Here is a 13,321-nt window from a genome sequence, read left to right on the forward strand (position 1 = left end):
TTCCAAAATCACTTTCTTTCTTCATTCCAGAATTTGTTGTCTAGAAATCAAATTTTACTTGATTTAGATCCACCTGAGTGCTTGTATGAATGGAAAGGAAGGCAAGAGTGGGCAGAGAAAAACAAGCAAATAAGAAGTTCAATCTGTAGTAACCGATGATGTGTTTGGCATTTTGCTGCTTTATAACTGAAATGGATGCTTTCAAAAACTCAGCTACATAGTCACACTGTACTTGAAATATGGAAGAAAGTTTTATATCCACTTCTGACATCTTCATTATATGACATGAGTCAGAAAAAAAGAATGATGCATTTGGAGAAAAGCATTTCCAAACCACTTTTTCATGGGCTATGTTCTTTGAGCTTGATTATGAAATGGTATTGCAAATTTCTCCAGGGTGGCATTAGGAAGGTATAGTAAAATGCCACAGTAATGATATTAGGAATTGTCCATCCATCACCCTGAATTGGGGAGCATCTGCATTTGTTAACTACTACAGGAGTTGGGAAAGAGTACAATGGATGTAAGGAAATGGCAAGCACCTTGGTCTTGGGAGGGAATTTGGGAGAAATGAGGCCAGTGTCCCCACATGAGTGCCAGATAATGAAGTGATTCTTGAATTTTTGCCTCTGACCTGGAAGTTGAAGCTAGGCACATGACCCAGAGTTCTTTCTGTTGATATTTATTTCAGGACGGATATCTTCTACCAGTTGGACATGGTGGATTCTACCTAGGAAAGGATGGATTTGAATGGGACAGCCAGATCCCTAGGGCCCATAGCTGACTAGGTGGGCGGGCTCATCCTAGACATTTCGTTAATCTCAAAAGAATACAAACCCAAACATGATATGATTGAAATTCTCAAAACTATTCTCAGAAACATTACAACTGGTTGCTAGTAACCTTAGCTCAGTGACTGTAGTAAATGAGACAGTACCTGGCACTTTGTAGGTACTTATTAAACATTTGTTAAATTAACAACTAGCCAACTGAGGGAGGAGGACTTTACAAATGTAGCTATTGACATGTCTCTTAAGGATAGAGAGATTGATTTTGCTTTGCTTATGCACTCTGTTTCCTAATTGCAGGACTTGACTGCTACTCATGTCTGAGTCCAAATGAAATAATGCTCATATATAAAATGAGAGAGGGGAGATAAGCAGAGATGTTTGCAGCCCAGTTATTTTCCATATGAGAGTCTACTCTGATTGCTCTATTTAAATTTCCATTTCTGACAAACAGCTTAAAAATGTAAATCAAATCCATAGACTATGCTCAGTAATGATTAAAAAACAGAAAATCATTGATGTCATAATAATAAGTCCAAGGTGAAAATGTTAAGGGGAATAGAGGTCAATGGAAAATCACATTTTCTCTGACAGAGAGATTTATTTTGCAAATCTTTTCCACGGTATATTTACATACAGTGCTCTGGGGCTGAGTCTTCTTCATATTTCTTCTCATGTACTGTGTCAGAGGTAGGAAAGCTGTCTGGGCAAGGAGTATGTGTAGAAAGAACAGACATCAAGGAGACTCAGGCAGCCAGAATTGTCACTCGACAAGTAGACATATGTGGCATAGGCAGTCTCTTGTCAGTGGACTACATACTCAGAAAAATAAAGCATGTCCTTCCTACCTCCTGACACCCCTGTTTTCGCCAGGGGAATTCAGATAAGGAAGATATCTCATGTTTTGTCCTAGACGATATGATTTCATACTTTACTTGACATAGTAGTCAATTTTTAGCTTCCTGAAATTTTATTTATTTGTCATCAATACTTCAAATTAAACTAGTTGACATCAAATGATCTCTTTGCATACTAACAATGCATCTATATTGAGCATCATCTTAGCATAATCACCTGATTCTATCTAGACATTTCATAAATTATGGGTAAGAGACTTTGCCAGTTCTTAATTTGTGCTTAGTGATGCTACTGTTGACCTTCATCTTCAAACAAGGATTATGAAACAGTCTCCATCATGACTCCTGATAAGCTTGTTTAGCAACTCCTTAGCCTGGGTCTTGGTACTGATCTCTGCATTTCAGGTCTGTTTTTGGAGGGATAAAAGCTCCCCCTGCTATATTAGATAATATAAAAGTGATACATTACTGAAGAAACACAATTTTATTTAACTTCATTATATTTGGAAGAAAAATCTATACATTTCATTTTCTTGAGACATTTAGAATTTTGTTTAAAGGAAAGTGTATTTTCAGGATGCATGCAAATAGTTCCCCTGTTAATGGGAAATATATACTGATTGTATGTGTAGACATTTTGGTACCTCATGATTCACTTCCAGTAAAATTAATAGCCTTTAATGCTGTGGCATATGTTTATGGCAGTATTTCAAGCAATTCTTCTTATATACAATGGAAGCTGGAAGTTCTGTTTTTCTTTAAATATTTAAAAATCGCCAAATAATTTTTCTGTGATCTGTCTTCTTGAAAGTAAGACTGGGTTCAAATACACTGGTATTTAACGAGGTGCCTGTGCTGTTTTTACTGTCGCAGCAGACATTTTCTGTGTGATAATAGAAAATTCCTCAGCTGGGCACATTGCCCTTTGGCATAAGGAGAAAGAAGGTTGTTTTCTTGATACCCAGATTCATAGTAATGATGAATATCTGGGATTTCTAAATTCTTTCCTCCAAGGAACTGAAGACAAAGCATTTTGTATTTTTCTTTTCATGAAACATGAATTTGTCTGTTCTGTGATAATTGCTTCATTTATACTTCTTTACTTTGTAGTAATACTCACAAGGAGATTAACTTAGAAACTATATAGTAGTCAGTCAGACCATACTAACCTGCTAACTTAAAACAACAACAACCCTATCTCTTAAGAATAAAAAGAAAAATTAAGAAAGAGACCTTATACGATGCCTTATGTTTTAACTTTGACACTTGGCTTACGTACTTGTCCATTTTTGAGAAGTGTTCTAGAGCCCATAAGTGAGTTCACTTTTTATTGTCAGAGAAATCAGTGATTATTAGTGTGGATAATGACCCTGTGTCACCTCAGGACTTTTCATAATAATACAGATTAAATTAACCTCCTTATGAGCTGGAAAGTGAGAGGATTTTCTTTGGAATGACTTTGGTAATAAGGATTGCCTTAAAAAAAGTAATTTTCTCATTTATCTTGTGCCCAATGAGATCATGGAGAAATGTATTTTAATGAACATGATAGTAGGAGTAATGGTACAACAACAGTAATCACATATTGTACCCGTTACTTACAATGTACCAGTTACTGTTCTTAGTACCTTACTTTTGTTTACTCAAATCCAATGAGACAGACACTGTTATCCTCTGTTCATACTACAGAAAACCGAAATATCAGTAGAGTTCCATTATGTTCCAGGGTTGGTAAGGGGCAGAGCTTGGGTTCCAATTTCAGCTCTCTGGTTTCAGAGCTTGTATTTTCCTAATTAAGTCATAAATGTGGATGTGAAATATTTTTATATAAATGTAGTTTTTAAAATTTATATAGAGACCAGAATGCATACTTTAAAAAAAACTTGAGTTTGTATTTGTTTATATGTATGCTCAATATTTAAATAACTGTAGTTATATTTAAAAAAATGTATGTGGATACACTTTGAAAACCTTTTCCATAGTCTTAACAGATTTTGACAAGTACATAAACCATGATGCCACCAAACATGACATTCGCCCAGTTAAATAAAAGTTTATCTGAATGATGTGAGCTTTAGACACATAGGCTTCTATAAGCAGTAAAAATGAGGGCCATTTGCTTGGGCGGTATATAAATAGTGGTTAGAGGCAGACAGCCACAGTGGTTAAACTTTACCAAACATTAACTGATGATAACTTTTTGTTCACCCCATGACACAGAAAGAACCATCTCTGTAAAACATGCCTAAAGTAAATAATGTCTAATCATGCTTATAAGATCTGTAAAGGAACATGCTACCACAATGTAAATTTGTACACAGAAGTTAGCAAGAGTGAATAAGAAGAATCTGTGTTATTTTTAAAATACATAACTGACATTTGTGTAACCATTTAATGCAAAACAAATGAATCTCATCATGGATTTCTTCTATTTCTTGGATTAAAATGTTCTTCCCAAAGATTTGTGGAGAAAAACTTTTTACAATAGTTAAATTTGTTGGGCCTTAGCCTCTGGAAATATGATTATAAAAATAGTTAAATCTGCTGCTTATTATAAGAAGAGGTAGTGAAGGGATTCATATCTAATACAGATATATATGTTACGGAATTAGATATTTGTTATCCTGTTTAGCCTTTCCATTGTACTTGATGACTTCACCAAATACTCAAAAAAAGCATTTTTTTATGTTGTAAAAATTTATAATAATGATGAGAAAAGAAGCATTCATCATTCAGTTGCTCTTTTGGGAGTGCATGTGTAATACCTCCAAGATTCTCTTTAAAATTTTTTTATTAGTGTACTGTAGTTATACATTATGGTTCATTTTGACACAAAATGCTATTAAAAGACTTCTTATTATGTTGAGGCTGGGGGAATGTATGTATTGCACTTCAAGTATTGCCTGTTGCTGTAATACTGACTGCTATGAAAAGTAAAAGAGAGGTTTTAAACTGAATTTCTCTTTCCATTTTATTTATTAACTGCAAGTATTCATTTTTAAGTTTTATATTTTATCATAATCAATAGAGATTTTCATGCTCATGGGCTGGTAGTCTGAATGATAATCTGAGAGTTTTTATATTGGCATTAATTTTTTGAGTGGTAGCTGGCAAAAGTTTGTTAGGTTGATTTGGACAGTTACTTTGCCTTTTATACTAAAGACCTATAAGTGTGTCTAAACACTGAATATTGTACAAAAAGGCAATTTAGATTTGTTTTGGGGGATGCATAATAAACATTTGGTACTTTGTAACTTTAACATCTGCTTTTAATAGAATACATTCCAATTGCAATCCTTAAAATTCTATTTACATAGAAAACCACATCAAAATACAAAGCTATAATTAGACAAACATAGGTTTTGTGGAATCTGGATTTGTTTTAGATGTTGAAAGATTTATTATTTTTTGAAGATGCTATTCCTATAACTATTTGTAGAGCATACCCAATCAATTCAAAGAATGCAACAATAATAACTTATATTTTTTATTTTATTTCTGCCAAAAATTGCTTTTATACTTCTTAGTAAATGGCTAAAAAAAAAAAAAATTCCAACAACATAATAAAAAGGAAATGTAATTAAGCTAATGGTCCTTGACCTTGTAAGATTTTGTATTAGGGAAATTATATTTGATTAATTGAACCTTAGAATTGTATAAAATTCAATTGTGATCCTGAAGGTAATCCTTTTGGTCTTTGTATAGTGATATTAAGATTCTGTTAGACTAGATACCTAAGAAATGGGGCATTGGATTTTAATGGCTGGGTTACACTATTTATCCAGGTCTAGAGGAATTGAAGAAAGAGTGAAGAACAGGGTATAATGGTATGATCTTAGAGCAGATGATGGGAGAGTGTTTTCTGAATACCAGCAATGTAGAGTGGAAGGACTGTTACAGAGAGTTCTAGCAGCAAACTAAAGACAGGGAACTCTCTTTCGTTTCACTGGTGAAGCCAAAGGATGAAAGCACTACTTTCACTGTTGCATCTTTTTTTAAAATCTGATGGCAGCAGTCTTTATCCATTTCAGCAGTGAATGTAGCAGAGAAAATAAGCTAAATATACCAGAAAGTTCGCAGAAGTTCTCTGGAGGACTAACTTACTAGAACAAAAGAGAGACAGTTATTTAGTTCAAGTGCCTATAATTGAATTAATCCTTAGTTCTACACTATATACTTAAGGTGGTAAGTACCGTGGGTGGTCAGGAGTTGGAGAGAGTATGTAGGCTGACTTGGGATAAAGCTTTCTGGAGGGGATGCAAGTCGAAATGGGTCTTCAAGAATTTATTTGGTGTAGATATGGAGAGAGGATTAAGGGATGCTTTTCAAGAATAAAATAGTGAGTAAAGATTTCCTCAGGACTTGTTTTAAACCTCAGTAAATCAGTCAACGTTGCAGTAGGCTTCTGTGTACTCCTGTTTGAGATTGTCAGGAATGCGAAAGTGGATCATTCATATTCATTTCCCTTCCCTGAACTTGCTTCCTTCTCATTCTCCTACTGTGTCTTCAGGGTTGTCATTTTAGGAATAAGTGTGAGAATTGAATCTAGATAAACTAGACCTGAAGTGTATTTTAGTGTCATGTTACTAATAACAATGTATGTTTCTTTACCATGGACAGCAACAGGATTTTGGATAATCCCAGAGAGAGGAGGATTTTATTTATTTTTTGACTTACATAGTTAGAATTATGATAGCGCCTATGTTTTTTTCTGGTGGAGGGAAGGCTAGTGACACTGGTCTAATTATGTATGCCATAATTAATCAACTGGAAATTGTTCTGATTATTTTAAAATACAGGTTTAAGACTAAGAAGAACAATTGATATTCTTATTTATGTCATTCTTTTATATTTAATCCTCTATTTAGTTGAAACATATATTTCTTTTTCAAAGATATGGATGATTTCTAATATTTTTTATTATTTGTCAAATATTAATAGTGTTAAAATTACTTAATTTGTAACTTGAAACTATCTGATGTATTACTTTAATGTACTGTTTAGAGGTATTTTGTTAGTAGAATGAGAAACTTGTTGGCCCCTCTTACCTGCCAATTTTTATTTAAAGTCTTTGGAAATTGTCCTAAGGTCATATAGGAAATGGAGAAACAATAATTCAAGAAAATCTACTAAAATTTAGAAGGGTGAGAGTTTGTGACATTTTGGCCATGACCCAGTCCATTACCAGCCACCTCCAAATCTGCTGTATTTCAGGCATGTGGGGCCAAGAAGATATGGGCTCCCTCTCCTCCAACTTTGTCTTTGACCTTGCCATGCTGGCATTTCTAGCTTCCTCAGTTTCCTGTTGCAGAAGCTGTCCTTTAGACAAGCATGGAGAACCAGGGAAAGAGAAAGCCAAGAAGTCACAATCACTGCTGGGAGTCAGGAAGCCTGTGCCCTGTGTTGGGCTGTACTCATTCAAGCACAAATCAGAACAAGACTTGGTACATACTTGAAAGTGTTCCTATCTTCACACAGACTCATCAAAACCAAGTGGAAGCTTCATTGGCACAAGTCTTAAACATACCTTTGTCCAAACACTCACTGAACAATAAGCTCCTTAGATCCAGGAGCAGCTCTTAGGAAGCCAGGCTTAAAATAATGTCACAGACATCCATGGTAGTGGAATTTGTGCAGGAACATCTGACTAAACACTGTGGCAGAAATGGAGTTCACTGAAGCAGTCTGGATTAAACAAATTAGGATGAAATAACAAAAAATCTATAGGTTACAGAAGGGGACATGAGCATTTGGGATTGCTATACTATGTACCAGTTTTCACCATCAACAAATGTAAGACATGCACGTACACAAAGAACAAATAATTCCAGAGTTATATTGAACATAATTTTTATCTATATAAAATATGATACATAGTTTTAAATTTTTTTCCTCTTGACTGATTTTAAAAACAATCGTATAAAGCAATATGTGTATTGTTCAGCCTATTATATACAGGAGTGTTATATGTTTGAGAATAATAATACAGAAGCAAAGCATGGAAACAACACTGCATTGTAGTTAGAAAATGACACCAGATGGTAACTCAAATGCACAGGAAGAATGAAGAGAATGATAAAAGTAGATAAGAAGAGGTAAATTTATTCCATAAATGGTATTGGGACAACTGGATATCCACATGCAAAAGGATGAAATTGAACCTCCAGCTTATACCCTTAACAGAGCTAATTCAAGAAGACACACATCCTTAAGTGTAAGAGTTAAAACTGTAGAACTCAGAAGAAAATGAAGTTTAAATCTTCATTACCTTGGGTTGGGTAATGGTGTCTTAGATATGACTCCAAAATTTTACATACATGACAAAAGAAAAAATAAATTGGACTGCATAAAAATTAATGATTTTGTGCTACAAATAAACTAAAAATATAACCAACTTACAAAATGGAAGAAAATACCTGCAAATCATATATCTGATTAGGAGTTATCCTATACCCCAACTACCACCACCACCACTACCACCACCAAACACAACAACCTGATTAAAATACAAGCAAAGGATTTGAATTATCATTTTCCCAAAGAAAATGTACCACTGACCAATAAAGCACACCAAAGAATATTAAGCATTATTAGCACTGGGAGAATGAAAATCAAAACCACAATACAACACCACTTGACATGTTCTGGAATGGGTACAACCAAAAAGACAGTTACTGATGTGACTAAGGATGTGGGAAAATTGGAACCCACTGCTGGTGGGAATGTAAAAATGGTGTAGCCATTTTGATTTCAATAAAGAGTTCCAAATCTAGTACTACTTATGTATGTATTTGCCAGTAAACACTTATTTTTTCATAAGAGAAAGTTAATATTTTCTTGGTAGCTCTAGTACCCATAGAATAATCATGACTTTAAGGTAAACTTTTTCTCTAAAAAAATAAAAGGTTGAAAGTGTAAGCTACTTTTAACTTAAAGAACAATTTTAGTTTTATAGGCAAGAGTCCCTTAACCTCCAGAAGAGAAATTTATATCTTTTTTCTTTGCTTTTGATGAAGAGACTAAAGATATATGAACTGTGACTTTTCTCTTTAGAAATATGGGCCCTGGGAATATGATTTAAACCCCTTCAGGAAACCCTTATTGGCCTTCCAGCAAATACTCCTGGACGGAGTCACCAGAATCCCCCAGAGGGTAGATTTGCTGTGTTTATGAAGGTTAGGTCCACTGTTGGTTTTGCATTCGACTATAAACTGGTTTTATTGCCTGTTTTGATGAAAGTTTGAAGGATCTTTCTTCTGTCAAACCTTCACATAGGAAAAAGGATTGAAAGCCAAATCTAAAGACCTCTGTGTTTTAGCTTACATATTGAACAGACATATGGTAAGGGAGATTTGCACTGTTGAACCTCAATTTAAGTGAATGGGTAAAATTGGACATACTGTCACTCTTCGGCTCATTTGCATGTAGTGGCTCTTCCCCCTGCTATCCCTCCTTGGCAATTCTCTCTCCCTCCTCTCTCCAGACCCTTCTATCCCTTCCTCTCTTCCTGCTACTCTCTCTCTCTCTCCACTCCCTTTTCTATCTTTCCTTCCTTCTCCCTTCCTTCCTCTCCCTCTTCTCCCCACCCCCACTCCATGCAGTGAGGTGTGCTCTTTCAAGAATCAACTTGCCTTTTACACACATATAAAAGGAGAAGCCCAAAACAGGTTCATTTCTTGGTGGCACAAGCTTAATGCTTCCATAGAAGAGTCAGGACTCAATTGTTGCTTTATAGTACCAGTATACTGTTTATATATGTTTAGCCTCAAAACTAAGAAAGAAAAAGACTAAGTTTGATGGTTCTATTGAGTCATTTATTGTGGTGTTGTGCCAGGTTTAAAAGTGAATGAAGTGCCAATACTATCCTTATATAATTGACAGACTTTTAACTAGAGTAAGAAAAGCATCTTAAAAATATCAACTGTAGGACTGGGGTTGTGGCTCAGTGGTAATGTGCCTGCCTAGCATGTGTGAGGCACTGGGATGGATCCTCAGCACCACATAAGAATAAATAAATAAAATAAAGGCATTGAGTCCATCTACAACTAAAAAAATATCAAATGTAGGAAATGCATTTAAGTAACTATGATATAAACCTGGCTACTAAAATGTTTATGGGAAAGAAAGTGAGAGTAGTGTAAATGGGGTTGAAATGAGAGCAGAAAGAGTTGAGGTCCTGGAGGCTTTGCAAAGTATTCAGGTATAATTTTTCTTATTTTTTTCCAGATAGGCATAAAAATAATTAAGTCTTGGGAAGTACATTAGCAGAGATATAGGAAACATTTTTCTTCTATTGATCCATATAGCAATCTTTAGGTATATACTTTTGTGTTTTTCTCCATATGGATTCTCAGGTCATAAAAATCGTTCATTAAATATAGAGGTAAACTCTTCATAGTTTCTTAACCGTACTATAATTAAAAACACTTTTTTCTTTTAATAATTTTCCATATAATGTCGATGGTGTTTTTACTTGTCCTTTTTACTAAGATTTTATGTACTTAAATCAATTACCATTATAAGTAAAGCTTTTCATAATTAGGATGAAAGTGTTCGTGCTTTTTTCTAGTGCCCAAAAAAATGAAACTAGCATGTTCTTCAGGCACCACTAGAAGCCAGATTATGAGTTAAGATCTATTTGAAACTTAGTGATTTTTAAATTATCAATTTTTTGTATGACCTAGATTGGCAACAGATTCCATAAAAATTGGCTTTGAGCAAGTCTCCTTTGAACTGGCAAGGAAAGACAAATTAACTTGTTTTGTTTTAAAAGTTAGGTTGCAGTATTCCCCTAGTGATGGCAAATTGATTTTGTTGGGGTTTTTTAGGTAAGTAAAACTTTCCTATTTCAATAATGCCAGATGTTCCTTTTGAATATTGCTACACATGAAGCAGGTAGCTAGGGAGGTATTCCTAAATTAAAGAACCAAACAAAAAAGTCTATTGGATGGTATCAGTCTTCCAGTAGATAATATAGTGCTATCTAATATAAGACCAAAATAGTTTTTTCCCTTTAAAAATGATTAGAAATATATTTCCATAGATTTTCATAGTTTTCTACCAGGTTCAAAAAAATACTTTGTTATATTTCAAATATGATCATTATAAAATGCAGATGAAGTAAATAAACAAATGGTAAGAAGGTTTTAGTTTTTAAGGAGTATTTTGGTGACACAAAGGTATTAGTGTTTAAAAGAAATTATTCTATTGACTAAATTAGAATTTTGTATTTAGGAGGAAAAAACAGCTTCTAAATAGAGATTTGAAGGCATAGAAGTTCAAGACCTTGAGCAGTTTAATCCAGAATGATATATTGAGGGGCTTGGAGTGCTTACAGTAATGACTAGGAATAATAATTAGGTTTTGAACTGATTCTGCAGTTGGCATTTTCAAATTTAAGATTTACTTTATTGAGAGATTTTCCACTTAAACAGAGTAAACCACTTATGTAAGGTGATCCTCTCTGGTGTTATGTCTTTCAATAAATGTCTTCATAGACCAGAAATAGTGGTTAGGAATATATCCTCTTGTCACATTATCAGGTCTTTATCATCCTTCAGATTTTGTCCCTTTAAAAAAGTTCCCCTATTCTCCAAAGTGTTTCTTGGTACTTCTTGAACTCATTTATCCTCATTGCTTGGTTTCCTTCCTGGTAACATGTTCCATATGCTTCCCTCACTCTGGCAGGAAGTAGTATTACCTCTATTCTGTATTAACCAAGTATCTTAATGTGTATGTTACTGAATCTCTTCCATTTACTCCTTCCTAATTTGAAATCATGTAACACATAGAATTAAGAACTTACTTAAAAATATTGGTTTATACACTTAAAATTTTTAAAATTCAGGCCATGTTAGCCTCTGATGTTTCTAGGAAGAATGAGCAGAGCATTCTTAACTACACTTTAAAGTTCAGATTGTTCAAGAACTTGTATTCTTTTTTTGTATATTCCACATAGAGATGCAATTAGCATTTCATTTAAGGCTACAATATTGCATGTAAAATTCTAGAAAGAATATATAACAGATGACTCATGCCAAACAGTAATTTGTTGTTTGTTTTTAGTTTGCCCTGTTTTTTTCTTAATCCAACTTAATGAGTCGTGTTTGCCATTTTTGAGGTTACTAATATGGTTTCACAGATTTCACTGTTCTGTTTTAATAACCATACCATTCTTCCCTCATAATAGTCTGCTATACATTTTTTTTTCCTACTGGACCACCCAGGATTATGCTGAATCTGTCGTTGTTGTCATTTTCTTTCTTATGCTTCTTACTGTGGTCTGGCTGTTCTACTCATAAATTTATTTTATTTTTTAGTGTTTACTCACATCAATATTACATTTTAAAAATGTAAGTTATTATAAATTTCTAGTTTATTTCTCATGCTTTTAAAATTCATTAGCTTTAATAGACCCTTAATCAATTTATTAGAAAACTACTGTATATGGGTCTAATCTTACTTTAAAGTTTCCTTCTCAAAACTTGTTAAATCAGGTCTCTTGCTAAGATCATGTTACTGATTTAAAAAAAAAAAAAAAACTTAACATATCAGAAGTTATTGGAGGGAGTAAATTATGTGTTCATCAAAAGAATCAGAAGCATATCTTCTCAAACACGGCACATTGATCTCCCCATATTCACAAGCCCAGGGGACCATTCCATGCCTGTGATCTGGAGACTTCGGAAATAGGTTTATCACAGTAGTTCGCAATGTCTACTGGCAATAGAAGTCTTTACATTTCACAGTTACTTAAGTATTGGACATATATGAGTCAGCCTTTCGGATGGAGAAGGAGATGTGTGTAGGGATAGGATTGCTGCAGGGCATGAGTTCATTTTTTCCCCTGGATCCATTTTATTGATAAGGACATTTAACTCATAAATAGTGACAATCAATTCACATTCCTTTTCACCCATTCTGTTCAGACTTCCCTTTAACCTGGAAGTAAAATCCGCTGGATTTTTCTACTGGGACAAAACGGGGGGAAAGGCAGAAAAAATTCAAACAGATTATTGAATATTTCTGTGTTAATGACCTTCTCAGATGGCACTCATCCACCCTGACTTTTCTTCCTGATGACCTTGAAAAGAAAAAGTAAAGGTGAGAAAGAACAAGGAAGTGCCAGTTATACACTGGGGAGAGCTTCTCTTGGAAAAGATATCAGGGGTGTAGAGATCTTTCCAGAAAAAGAAAACCCACTGTAGATAAAAGAGAAATTGACTTTGGAAGGGTGAGTGTATCTCAGCAATGTATATGGAAATGCAATTTGCCTCTCTTTAAACTGAAGTGCAGTTTGAGTTTCATGTTGTTTCCTTTCTGCCACAAAGGGACATATTCATGCTTGCCATGATTATGTTAAGATGATAACCACATGACTTATGCTTTAGAAGATGTGTAAAAAAATCTTTCTCGAGTCCCCCAAAATTAAAATAAAAAGATGTGTGTATTGACCTCCCCGCGGTTTAGTTGTAATTAGAAAAGCATGTTGATTAAGATAGGGACAACTTCCTATATTTCCTGTCATCCTTCTAGAAAATCTGGGTGTTTTCTGCTCTTTACAAACTTTTTTTTTTTTGCTTTTGTTTTTGTTTTTTTGCTACCAAGAATTGAACTCATCAGGGGCACTTTAGCACTGATCCCCAGTCCTTGTTAGTTTTTATTTTGAGACAGGGT

The 13,321-nt window shown here is 34.3% G+C and overlaps 1 protein-coding gene across 1 annotated transcript in view; it reads left to right on the forward strand.

Annotated features, from left to right (window-relative positions):
- Window positions 1-13,321, forward strand: part of Fmn2 (formin 2) — a 275,933-nt gene that overhangs the window by 46,283 nt on the left and 216,329 nt on the right. The window lies entirely within an intron of this gene.

Source organism: Sciurus carolinensis, chromosome 12, assembly GCF_902686445.1.
Source record: "Sciurus carolinensis chromosome 12, mSciCar1.2, whole genome shotgun sequence".
Classification (NCBI taxonomy): domain Eukaryota; kingdom Metazoa; phylum Chordata; class Mammalia; order Rodentia; family Sciuridae; genus Sciurus; species Sciurus carolinensis.